We start from the raw sequence: 12,929 nt of genomic DNA, 5'->3' as shown, positions 1-12,929 counted from the left end.
TAGCAAGTCAGAAAGTCATCAGGGAAGCAGTTCCATTGAAAGGGCTGTGGCGCGTGTGGCGGTAATAATAAATATTATACGAAATTTATAGAATTGTATCAGGCAACGTTATATACGGTCTCACGGTCTAATGATTGATTGTTATTATTATTATTATATTTCCCTTTTTGGATATATATGGATATCGCGCATCATATTTTGTCATCCACCAACACGACTGATTGCGCAGTTTTTTACCGGGTTTTTAAACGTGACTGTTAGAACGCGTTATACGAAGATACAACGATAACATAATGCCCCACACAGCGGAATTGCTTTAAAAAAACTGGGTCGTGTGCTACACGTTTATTCATATTCTCCTGCATAAATACGTCTCGCATATGAGAAAGCATACAAAATTTGTTTTTTACATGAGAAACATTTCCTCTTGCTCGCGGATATGCATAGATATCGTTTTACCTGTGAAAAAATGCAATTCGGCAATTACACAACGTGAAATACATATGTCCTGTGCATTGTGTGTTTTATCGATGTATATGTAAACGCGTGTTGTGTGTTGATTATCCGGATATTGCTGCACGTTGATTCGAAAATTTGTAAAAATTGGAAAATTAGAGATCGTAACAGCAAAAAATTGTCAACAAATACAGTGACAGTTTTATTATTACGCACGATGATATTTCGTATGCTATTTAATTTCTTCTTCCTTAATTACTTTGCAAGTGCAAAAATGTCCGTAAATGAATATACTTACAGACTAATCAAGATTGTTATATTTTTCTAAGTGCCATTAACGGTAAAGAGCGATATTGTCAACTAATCGCCATTTAACTGGTTACAACGCAACATGATAATTTATTGTCGGCGTGTCACGTAATTATTTTCTCAAAGTGTTACACGTAGACATAGAACAAATTTGTGCACGTGCCAATTCGGTTTTGGCGAAATAACGTCATCTGTTGCACCTATCGATTCGTAATGCCCGCCGATCATTGGTGATGGCGTGCAAAATTTATTGCTCCGTAATTAAAATTCAAGACGCGATGTCGGCATCTCGTTCGCAGGCTGTAATCGATAATTACAACGTTGCGTTGCGAAATTCGTCAAAGCTGCGGCGTGTAATATCGACTGGATGTCATTTTATTCGCGCATAATTGCATCGCGCATCTTTTATTTTCGCTAAAACAACAATTAACAAGAAACGTCCACATGAGCCTCACGATTATGCGTAAATAACTACGTGAACAAATACTATCCGACCGTGACTAGTGGACCCCCGCCGCGCCGGTCTGGCAAACACGATCCCTAACTACTGCGATAACTGACGTAGTTCATTTCGCTTGAGCGTAAATATCCAGATATTGTGACCGCCGATATAATATGCGGAACGCAAACCTGGTTCTATTCCCTAATTACTAATACCGCCTCTTAACACATCGACGATGAGATAATTATTTATTTTTATTGTGCAGAAGTCGGCATCTTTTATTATGAACGAATTATTGTTATTAATAGCTAGTTTTGCTATTTATCGGTATATTAATTTATTAAAACAGGTTTCAATTATTAATAAATACAAAAATGTCGTAATTAAAGAAATATGATTTAATATCACATGTATTACATTGCAATGCGATTTTACCTAACAAGAGATACTTTCGCAGTATTACCTCTGTATTTTGTAAAGTGCTTATATTTTTGAATAGTACTTATCCTGAGGATCACAATAGTATTGTACATGCCATTAGCTCTCTCATAGATGATAAAGATAATAAATAATTTTTCCATAGACCTAATGCGATTCGAGTGCTTTTGTTTATACCTCATCAATTTTTTCGTATATGTATGTATATACCTAAAAGGGGCATAATACTATGATATTAATATAGCCCTAGAGAGGAACTTAATTAAAAAATTAACAAAATGATGGATATTCCCTTCTGAATTTTACTTTCACTCTTCAAACAAAACTATAGTATAAGACTTTAATACTGATAAATACTACATTTGAAATTAGTTAACAAAATCGAGAGGTTAACAAAATAAAGAGTTATAATATCGAGGGTCTGCTGTGTAGGTTTTTATGAACTCATCTCGGAATTCCATTTTGAACATCGATTTATGATTTAAGTCGTTACATTTCGAATGACATATACCATTGTGATCTTCAGGATAAGTATACTATTAAAAAATATAGGCACTTTTATAAAATGCAGAGATAACACCGCGCGGGAGTATCCCTTGCAAGTAATATAAATCGTAAAAGCTAAATTTAATACCCGTTATATTTAGTATATTCCATACACGGTGTGTTTCTCAAATGAATTAAGATAATTAAGTTTTTAGTAGCGGAACATTCCCAATGCGAATGATTAATAGGAAATGATTTGTTCCCCCGTAGTTAATAACTATGTTGATTCTCGATTTCCGTTCATATATATATTACTTCCTTATCCATCGATCACAATGGCTCGACGATGATTAGTCCGACTCGCGCGTCATTAGTCCACTTCGAGGCAACAAGCAGTCGAGCTTTTCCATTATTCGCGACACGTACGGCCGCCCCCCCTCGTTGGTTTTCATTTTCCACGGTCTATTCATCGTTACAGTTCTCATCAGAAGTTCAGTGCGAGAAGATTAGACGGCTGAAAGTTAATAAACTCCTCTTACCCGTTTGCCGCGCCGGCAAATCCATTATACGCCAGCGCCTTTTAAATACTATCATGCGATGTTGCATGCGAGAGATTTGCATATTTAATAATTCAGTCATTGTTAGAATTGAGCGATTTTTAGAAGAAAAAAATCACAATGTTATAATGAAGAGATATCGTGTGCGATCCTTTTTCCGTGCTTGTTCGCTTATTTACGCTGTAGATTATATAGTCAAAAGCAAATGTGTCATGTACAATCGTTTCAATTTATTAATTGTTCAGCTTTTTCTGTCACATTATCTTTGTGAGAATATTACGTTTATATGTAGAAAAGTTCAATTCTTGAAGATTTTATTACCGTCTTAAGCGCGATGATATAATAATAAAAGAAAACGAGAGTAATTTCGTGAGTGAATATAGCACGGTGGCGCAAAGGTGAGTTTGGCCAGTAAGATTATGGCAAACTGGATGGATCTACGTTCAACTTGCTCTGTGCTCGACAGATAAAGCCTTTGTTCGAGAGGTCAGACTTTCGAAAGCTGTCTTACCGATGTACGTGTACCGTAATAAGGGTTTAAGATTCGCTAGAAGCCCGCTCCAAGGTTGTTAAACTTCCCAGCTTGCGAACTATATAGAAACACCTGTCTGCCTCGTTAAAGCCGTTCCACGATACCGGACTATCATTCGGGTCTCGCGTAGATCAACGCGATGTTCCAGTAAAACGATCTGCAAAATTAGCCCAGAGGTCTCTTATCTACATCATTTTCCCGTATAACGTACGTTCGATGCATTCATTCGGCGCATTATTATACTTATCACCGCTCGTTATAGCGAATCTCAGACTGTTTCGAACGCAATCTCGCCGTTGCGCGCGAAATAAAAGCCGAGTGTCACGATGCGACATCATAATCGTGACAGTTTGAACGGTCAATCGCTGAATATCGCGACACACACACACACACACACACACGTGACAAGACCAGGTTCTGGACGGAATATATGCATGGAATCAACTCGTGTTCCACTTTCTACGTAAGTGGACTTTGGGAGCTTCGTGTAGGTATAGGGTGAATCGAGTAATAGCGGCTTAAGACAGGCTTCAGGCTCGCTCGAGTATGTCGAACTTTCGTACTTCAGGTCAGCGATCGTCTGCCTCGTTAAAGTCGTTCAACGATATCCTTGGTATCCACTTATGTCGGAAAACGGAATGGCACTCTCTGTAACCGCAAAACGATCTGCGAACTCACGCGCGCACGTTAACCGCGCGCGAATCAGGGGTTTGCGAAATTTTAAACAAAAAATGTTCGCGTCGGAATTGTTTATAATGCAGAAAAATACGCGGTATCGGTCGCGATCATTTTCAATAGACAAATTTTGATCAAGCGGACGGTGTTTATATACGGAGTTGTTTATTTTAAAAACGATGCGGAGAATTCAATTTTCGAGCTGTTGTTAAAATTGGTATTTGAATTCTATAGTGCTTTAAAACTTTAAATAACCGCCTTTTAAAACAATTCATTATTTTAGGGCATTGTGAAAATGATCGCATGCATTTTAACTATTTTCACAATAACATCTATTTTGTTTAACGAGACTCCAGCCCCAGCCATGACCATCGCGCCAAATCTTTTCGAGTGTCAAATACCATTCGGTTAAATACCATTCGGTCGGTAATACGTCGGTAATACGCATCTCTTAATAATAGCTTAAAACCTGACTTCGAAGCTCGCTCAAGAGTATACTAAAGTTCTCCCCTTGTCGACTCATCCCGAGTCGTTAGACTACTCACGATATCCAAGCGTCCATTATACGTTAAGGTTCTTACATTACATAACAATTAAAAGAGCAATCACTATAGATATTCCTACCAAGCGCGGCTAGAGTTTAAATGTTGATTTTGTTACTAATTAAAAAGTTCAGCGCCGCGGTAAAATTGAGTGCGACGTTAAACAGTCAATATTCTTTCAATCTTTCTCTCTATAACTGTAATTTTTACATTAATTATAATAAAAAAATATTTGTTATCTTTTATATTAAAATTGTTTGATTAATCGATTTTATTGATTTAAAGAAGTCAACTCTCATGAATGTTTTTAACGACAGTTATAATGTGATAATAATACATATTGCCATATATCAACCACCGAGCACTCAAACTGAAAATTACTTATTAAAATTACTACTCTATTTAATGTTTACTATTTGGTTAACATGCATTTTCATGAGATGATTTAAGAGAAAATTAATGAGAACATTCAACACGATATCTTCAGAATAAAATACCTAATAATAAGTCAAATCCCTTGCGAGCGTTTTAATCCATCACCGCCTGACCGTCTGCTTTCAATTATATAGGTGTAGAATAGTTGTCGCTCGAGCTAAATTGATTTCAAACGTAGACACGCGTCCATGCGTCCATGGGTCTATTTTCAGGCAAGACGTTGGCATAGAATAGCATTAAGGAGGATCATTCCCTTCTATGACGTTTATCGAATACAAGTCAGTCTGATCCGGCTAATGGCCAACGCTTCCATTATTTTTTACATTACAACTGCTTGCAGATATGTGCAGAATGATATGTAAATTCAGAGTCTCTCAAGGCAGATGATATACTGAGTACAGTGATTTGTGCGATTAAAAATAACATTATTTTACAAAATGTGTATCCGTATTAATTAAAATGTAATATTTTTGAGCATTTTCCCAATGTTTTATAAAATTTTTAAATTAAATTGAATTATACACAGGTCTTAAAAAATGTAAATCTGTAAAAGCAAAAATGTACAAAATAAATAAATGTAAAAATATCATTTCACTTATGCTGTCCACACGGACGCATACAAATGAAGAAATTTTAATTTATACATAATAAAACAGTTTCCGATTTAAAAAGCAGAACCATTTATAAGCATTTATTAAATATTCGTAATACAATTTTTTATTCGGAACTATGTAATAACATCTACATTTTCATTCGATCGAATTGAATTCTAATATTTTTAATCGGCGGATATATCGAAACAAAATAAAGTTGCACTTTTTTTTAATCTTCTCGAGAAAAATTATGAGTAAAAATAATCTTAAAATATAAGTGATTCGAAGAGTCTGCGTATTATATAATTACAATTCTAATAATAATAATAATAATAATCGTAATAATAATAACGATGCGATCGATAGCATATATTTATATATACGCGGTAACGATCTTATATAAATAATTCTCAGTTCTGCCGGCTAATGTAATAAATTAATTAGTCGGCGCGACGTGGACGAGCAAAGGATAAAAGCCTTCCTCATAAGTTTAATGGGCAATGACGCGCGATAAGATTATCGGAATAATGTAACGTGAAATTGCATTAAATTTAACTCGATATTCCTCGTGCTGAAAAATGCTTGAATCATATCGGTGAATCGCGCAACGCTAATGCCCCTTTTTCCCATCCCCCGCTGGAAACTCGGCGCAAGGAAATATTTCACGGCTGACGCGAAAGTATTGGTCGGCGGAACTTAATTTTATTAGCAATCTAGAATACGCTACGCCGGCAAAAACGCACAAGCAGCCGCGAAAATCGGTGAGCGTGAATCTCTGCATTAACTAAACGCCAAAGCCGATTTAATTTTAGTTATGACTGCATGCAAAATAACTGTTTTGTCGGCGTAGAGATGAAATACCTGATACGTAACCGAACTCCAAAAACAAACGGAGAGAAAGTAAAGTAAATGTGCTATTTTACAAATTGTACGCAGACTCTTTTCTTGTTTTTATTTCAATTAAATTTTGTCTTGCAACACGTATAAAGTACGACCGAAAGAAGTAACGGTGATACATAAAACAAAAAAGGAATATTATTTTTTATACTGATCTAATTAAGTTTTTATTAATACTCCTTTCTATGTTAATTTAACTTGACTTGTGCGAGAAAGTTTATTGCTATTAACATCATTGGTATAAAATTTGTAGAAACTGTAAATTTCCAGTTATTGAGGGTTATTGAAGTTTTTCGATATCTTTATTTCAAAGTATTATAGAACTTAGATTATTTAGTATGTAGCATGGGCATTTTTTTACATAATATGCTTGCAAAGGAAAAGTTTTCTCAAGTCACGTAAATTTTTATATTGATGAGAATTTTCTTTTAGATATAAATCTTGTTATAAGAGCTCTCACAAATAGTTGCGGTAAAAATAAAGAACATATACCGATTGCTTGGCAAATACAGACCAGTACCACAGCAAATGCAATAAAAGTAATCTATTTACCGCTAATACTAAGTCAACTGCGTCAGTAAATATAGCGATACGAAATATTTGGAAGTGCCGTTTGCAGGCTTTGATAATAATTCAAATTGTTTGTCACATCATAGAGAGGGACAATATTTGGACAGTTTGCGCATAAAACTCGCTAATTGCACAGATGCTATCTAATTAGTAGCTCAAAAAATCGCGAGTGGAAAAATACTGGGCGTAATACGTGACCCTCTCTCTCTGCAAAATAAATCGTCTTCGACGTTATATGATCTCCGAGACGTTTCTGGAGCGGAATCTTCGTAAAATCTCACGCGAAACGTTCCATATACGGGGCAAAAGCCAGCTCTTCGGTTGCTCTTCCGATTTCTTCACGCCCAAAGAAGATGGATCCGATATCATCCTCGGGCAATCACGCCGCGGCACGAAATCTGCAGCGGCCTTATCGGCGCCATATCCATCCGCTGAGACCAAAGAATCACGATAGTCGGATACGATCGATCGCGGACTGGCAATCGGAAACAATCTGATAAAGGAAAACGTAAAAACCGAATGGTGAATGAAATTCCTCGGCATGAACGTCGGATTTTGTACGTCGGTATAATACGAGGTGCACTCTAATACACATGCACTCATGACAATCAAAATATACAAATATCATTAGATATCATGTATTATGAGATAATTATATCTGTTATGCATTACGATAGCGCGATACGTCGACAACGTAAGAATTTTACGACGGCGAAGTGTTATATATATATATGTTCGTTACAAAAAGGTGTTAGCTATTTTGTACGTATGTTTATAGTACTTTCCATTCAAATACATATTTAGATGTAACCGAAAGCAAATAAAACAAGCTTCGAAACGGACATTATATACAAAAAGAAAAATAAAACGTCTGTGTACTTTTCGGTTGTCATTTCGAGATAACATAATTTCAGATAACATAATTTTAAAAAAAGTGCAGAGAAATACTTAGCGTACTCTAGCTTTTAAAAGTATAGGACATTGAAAAATCTGAAAATGCATTCTTTTAAATGTCATTATGTATATGAAACAAATTTTATAAATTGTGTCCTCTGCGCGCGAACTTTCCTTGCGTTACTGGCGATATTTCATCAAGGCCAAGAACAAAATCCTGCTTCGCGCGATCAAAGGGGCATTCGCCCGATAAACTTTTTTAGAAAAATAGCCTGGGCGGCCTGATTGACTGGAAAGCACAGGTTCGCGTTGTGCGCCTCTGACCACAACGGACAATGAAGCGCCAATCCGTAGATATTTATACGTGCAAACGCGTGCATTATACCCGTAGTGCGCACCACTACCGTAAGTTGCCTGCTGCGAAAAGTATAACGTGAAGGTAATTCGGTGTCTCGCAACGTTGCTAATCCGACATGGACGATGACGAGGAGGCGTCACGCCTCTTACAGGAGTTCAAGCGGCGCTTTAGGCGAATTTAGCATTTGGAGAAGTTCTCCAAACTTTAAATTCGATGTACTGCTAGTATCCGCCCGAGAAAATGTAATAATATGCAGTAAGGAAGTTTCCCCCGACTAACCGCTCGACACGAACTACCGCCCGTAGTGTTAGGGTGGTGATATAAACCTCGAATGTTCTCAAGCGAAAAATAAAAAAAATAAAAATAAAGAAAAGGAAACTTATATCTCGCATCTCGATTATCCTGATGTGGTATTACGTAGCGAACGATATCGCACACAAATGCGATACGATGGAAAAGATTAAGACATCATATCTTACCATGAATTTTGAAACGAAATCGATCATACTTTAAAATGTATATAGAACGCAGTTTTATAAATCTTTTATTTGCAACTTTTATACATAAGAAATAAGTTAGAAAATATATGTATATATAAAATGTATTAGATAAGATACATATACAGTATACCGGTCAAAAATATTGCATTACTATATATAGAAAGGGAAGTCGTTAACTTTAATGAAGAAAAAGACGTACACATATGTTATAAAATTTTATTTTAGTATACTGTTATTTTACGCTTCGATAGAATACTTTGAGAAAAAAACAAAGATCTCAATTGACTTTAAGTAATTATCGTTGATGACAATTTAAAACAATGCAATCAAATCATTAAAATCTTTGTTTTTTTTTCGCAAAGTATACTATCAAAGCATAAAATAACAGTTTTATAGGTTCAATAACAGTTAAATAAAATTTGATAACATTTATGCACGTTTTTCTTCATTAAAGTAACGATTTCCCTTTCCATAAGCAATGCAATACTTAAGACCGTATATTAGAAATGTGTTAGAAATAAGTAAGAAATATTTCTTCAAAATATGTATATATTTGGAATAATTTCTGATCTAATTTCTTTTCTGAGAAATATATCGACAAGTTAAAGGAGACCAGAGACAAACGTATATAACATTTTTCTCATGCATTTGTGTTGATATCTTCGATTTGCTTGTTTATATATAAACTTTTTCTCTTTCATAAGGTAAATACATTCTTTACTTACATTATGGTATAGATAAAATTTATCCATATTTTATAATTACGTAGAAAAAAACAAATTTTACAAAGATCGAGATTTGTTACGATTGTCCCTACCCCTATAGGGCTGGTTGAAAAACAGAGCTGAAGATTGAGTTTAACAAGGTAAAATAAAAAAAAATGAACATATAATCAATGTAACAAAATGTTTCAGTTCTTAAAAAACATTTTTTCAAATAGTTCTGGACATTTTTAATTATTTTAAACAGACGTTGTTAAACCTCTATTTACTTTGACCGTATTTTTATGGCATCGACACAATAGACACACAACTTCTCATGACAGAGCTTCGAGCGCTATTGAAGTGAGGGAGGAGTTTAAAAGACATTATATAACAGCGGATAGATTCGTACATGAATATTATTTTTTTAGTAATCGTGTTTGTTACCTTCATCCCGCGTTATTTTTGTCCTTGTATCCCTTAATACTCATTATTATTTTTAATTTGAAATGATTGGCTCAGCCTTTGATCATCCAAATAAAATTTTATATTTAATGTAGGATCTTTTCAGTCGTCATTTCCTCTCATGTCAGCCCTTTTTTATATTACGTTTTTTTTTCTATAATTTTCTTATTTGTGATCAGTGACGTAAGTAGGTCATGATTAGAAAAATAACTTATTTGAAATTTACAAACGTTTGAATAGATTTAATAAGTCATGATAAACATAGCTCCTGTTTTCGTAAACAAATTGATGCAAAAATTTCACATATTAATTATTTACGACCATTAAATTGTTGCTTAATTTAAACTTTTAATCAGAAATTAAAAGAAATGCATGACCACGTTTTAATATCGATGATGCCATTAATCATTAATCTTATAGATATTATTTATATTATAGTTTCTAGAATGGAAAATGTATTTATTTTCCACATTTACAAGAGTTTTAAACTGGAAATCGATAAAATCTATGATAATTTAAAATGCCAACTACATAAATTTGATGTATCGACGAAACAGCGATGGTTTCAAAACTTTATGTTTGATATTCTCCTAGCAAATATTCTCGCTCGACCGTCTTGCAGATAAAAATCACTTAGACTATATGCATATATGTTTGGACGTACACGAAATAAAATATTACACAAATGTTTCCGTCTATCTACGTTAAAGTAATCGTACTCCGCATAAAGAATCTATTAAAAAATAAATAGTGTGCCAATGAATTTTCTTATTTTATCAAACTGAATAAAAAAACAAAATTACATGCACGATGGATACGTAGATATTAAATGTTGTAAAAGATCTACTTACAATTACACAATGGCTAATAAAACAAACAACTTTTTGTTTTTTCTTGCCACTGTGCCAGAACTTTACGATTCAATTAAAATTTAATAAATATAAGTGAACGTGTAATGAGCTCGGAACATTCTTACACAAAATGTAAAAAACTCATGACAAAAATATCACCTAGCAACAAACATATATACATACGAAGGAAACATATACGAAGTATTTATCATATGCGAAGTATGTAACGCGGAAACTGACGGGATACTAATTCGATGTTTCATAGCAGCTCTAATCTGACGGAAGGAAGAGCCGTCGCGCCTTCCGGGAGTTAAGCGCCAGTTAGACGTACTTAACATCCGTGGGACTACTCGTCGAAACTTTAAACTCGATTTGAACCACGCTAGTCACCGCGAAATTTGTTCGCCGATCGTCTTTCGACAAACTCGGGTCTCTGCCGGGCGTGATAACGATCGATCGAGGTTTCCTCCATTTCCATGAGTTTCTCGGAAACATAAATATCTTCATATTCTCGTAACGACAAAATACTGCAATATTACTACCATATATATAAAATAATGTTATGAATAAATGACATACGCGAGGAATGGAATCTTCTCCTAGTATAAATCCAAAATACATTTTGTTGAATTTTACTCGTACTTTTTATAATAATGTGCACATTTATAATTATATATAATATAACGTTACCGTGCAATAATTACTTTTACAAGATATAAAGAAACACGCCTGTGTGTGCTTGTGGCCGCGTAACACATTGAATTTAATTACATGTAGGTAAAACAATATAATGAACACATTCCATGTATATTTTTTTTATCAAACAAAAATATTTAACCAGGCATATTTTCAGCAGTTTTACACTAAATTGCATTTTAAAATTACAAGTTATGTAATGTTATTTTAAATTTTATTTTTAAATGTACAATGAGATGTAGGTACAATGCACAATAATAATTATACAGTAAAATATATAACGTAACAATACAGTAGAAGAAAATCACGTTTAATTACATTAAGAATTCACTAATTGAGATATAATTTGTAATATATACAAATATATATATATGTATATATATATATATGATAGATTTGATTTTGCTCTCGCAAAGATTTTTTTTTATTCTTTCTCGATATTGCCGCTGATCATCTATCTGACTAAATTTCGAACGATTAAGCCTCTGTAAGTGACGGGCACAAATTGAGATCCATATTTAGAGGTGCATAACTCCCGCGAGATTAATCATCCGCGCACGGATGTGGAAACGCTGGAAAAGTGCGTGGGGAAAAGTAAATAGTCATAACGGGATACTTTGTACGAATTACGCGGCTTCTGACGTGAACTAATGGCACTGGCGAGCGCCGAACCATGCAGACCCTTCCGGCTCAACACCGGCGTGTATATACCGGCCTTTCTTTCTCGGGTTTTAATCTCGTAGATCCATAATGACGTCTGAAAAGACGTAATGTTCATTACTACCATGGAGAAAAATACTTTCAGACGCGGCAGCCGGTACTTTCAGAGCGATACTGCTAGAAAAATGCACGAAAATACTTATCTCTCCTCGTATTTCTCTCTCAATCGTGATATCGTAAGATGCAAAGGTGCCTAGGTAACGCAACGCTGATCATCATTCTGAGAACGTTATCTTTTAAGACGGACATTACCATACACCCCGAAGCGGTGATTATCAATTGATACATTTGCATTTACTACTACATTTAATACTAATACTTATATTTGATACCGCAATTGCTCAAATTGGAGTATTATTTCAATTACGATATTGAAATATTTGACGTTATTGCCATGCTTCTTCCATGCATGCAATTGATTTCATACAAAGAATCTACGAATAGAAACTACTATAGTGAAACAAGAATACTAGAGGTTATATGCAAAATTTGTAATATTTATACATCATTTCTTAGATATATTCTATTTGTGTCATATATAGAATTAATTATATGAAATTTGTGATACAGTTAATAACACATAGTATACAGTTAATCAAACATTTTACTAATTACTTATTTTTTAAATTTAAATTGAAGCGCAGGGTTCCGGAGATAAATATTTCCGTTGATTACAGTCGTGCCACTGACACGCGCTATTACAGTTTATGCTAGCGATTAGCAAAGTAATTCCCGAAATTAATTATACCAGGCTGGAACGGGGAATTGTACGATGCAGAGGAAGAGGGAGAGAAAAACATCGGGGAGAGCGG

The 12,929-nt window shown here is 34.5% G+C and overlaps 1 protein-coding gene and 1 long non-coding RNA gene across 4 annotated transcripts in view; one reads left to right on the top strand and one right to left on the bottom strand.

Annotated features, from left to right (window-relative positions):
- The window catches only part of LOC143896528 (uncharacterized), a 201,236-nt gene that overhangs the window by 76,613 nt on the left and 111,694 nt on the right, over positions 1-12,929 (bottom strand). The window lies entirely within an intron of this gene.
- Positions 1-12,929, top strand: part of LOC143896526 (discoidin domain-containing receptor 2) — a 116,117-nt gene that overhangs the window by 39,348 nt on the left and 63,840 nt on the right. The window lies entirely within an intron of this gene.

The sequence above is a fragment of the Temnothorax americanus genome, unplaced genomic scaffold (assembly GCF_048541705.1).
Source record: "Temnothorax americanus isolate GAGA-0224 unplaced genomic scaffold, ASM4854170v1 Scaffold19, whole genome shotgun sequence".
Lineage (NCBI taxonomy): Eukaryota > Metazoa > Arthropoda > Insecta > Hymenoptera > Formicidae > Temnothorax > Temnothorax americanus.
This window is presented reverse-complemented; position numbering and strand designations above follow the sequence as displayed.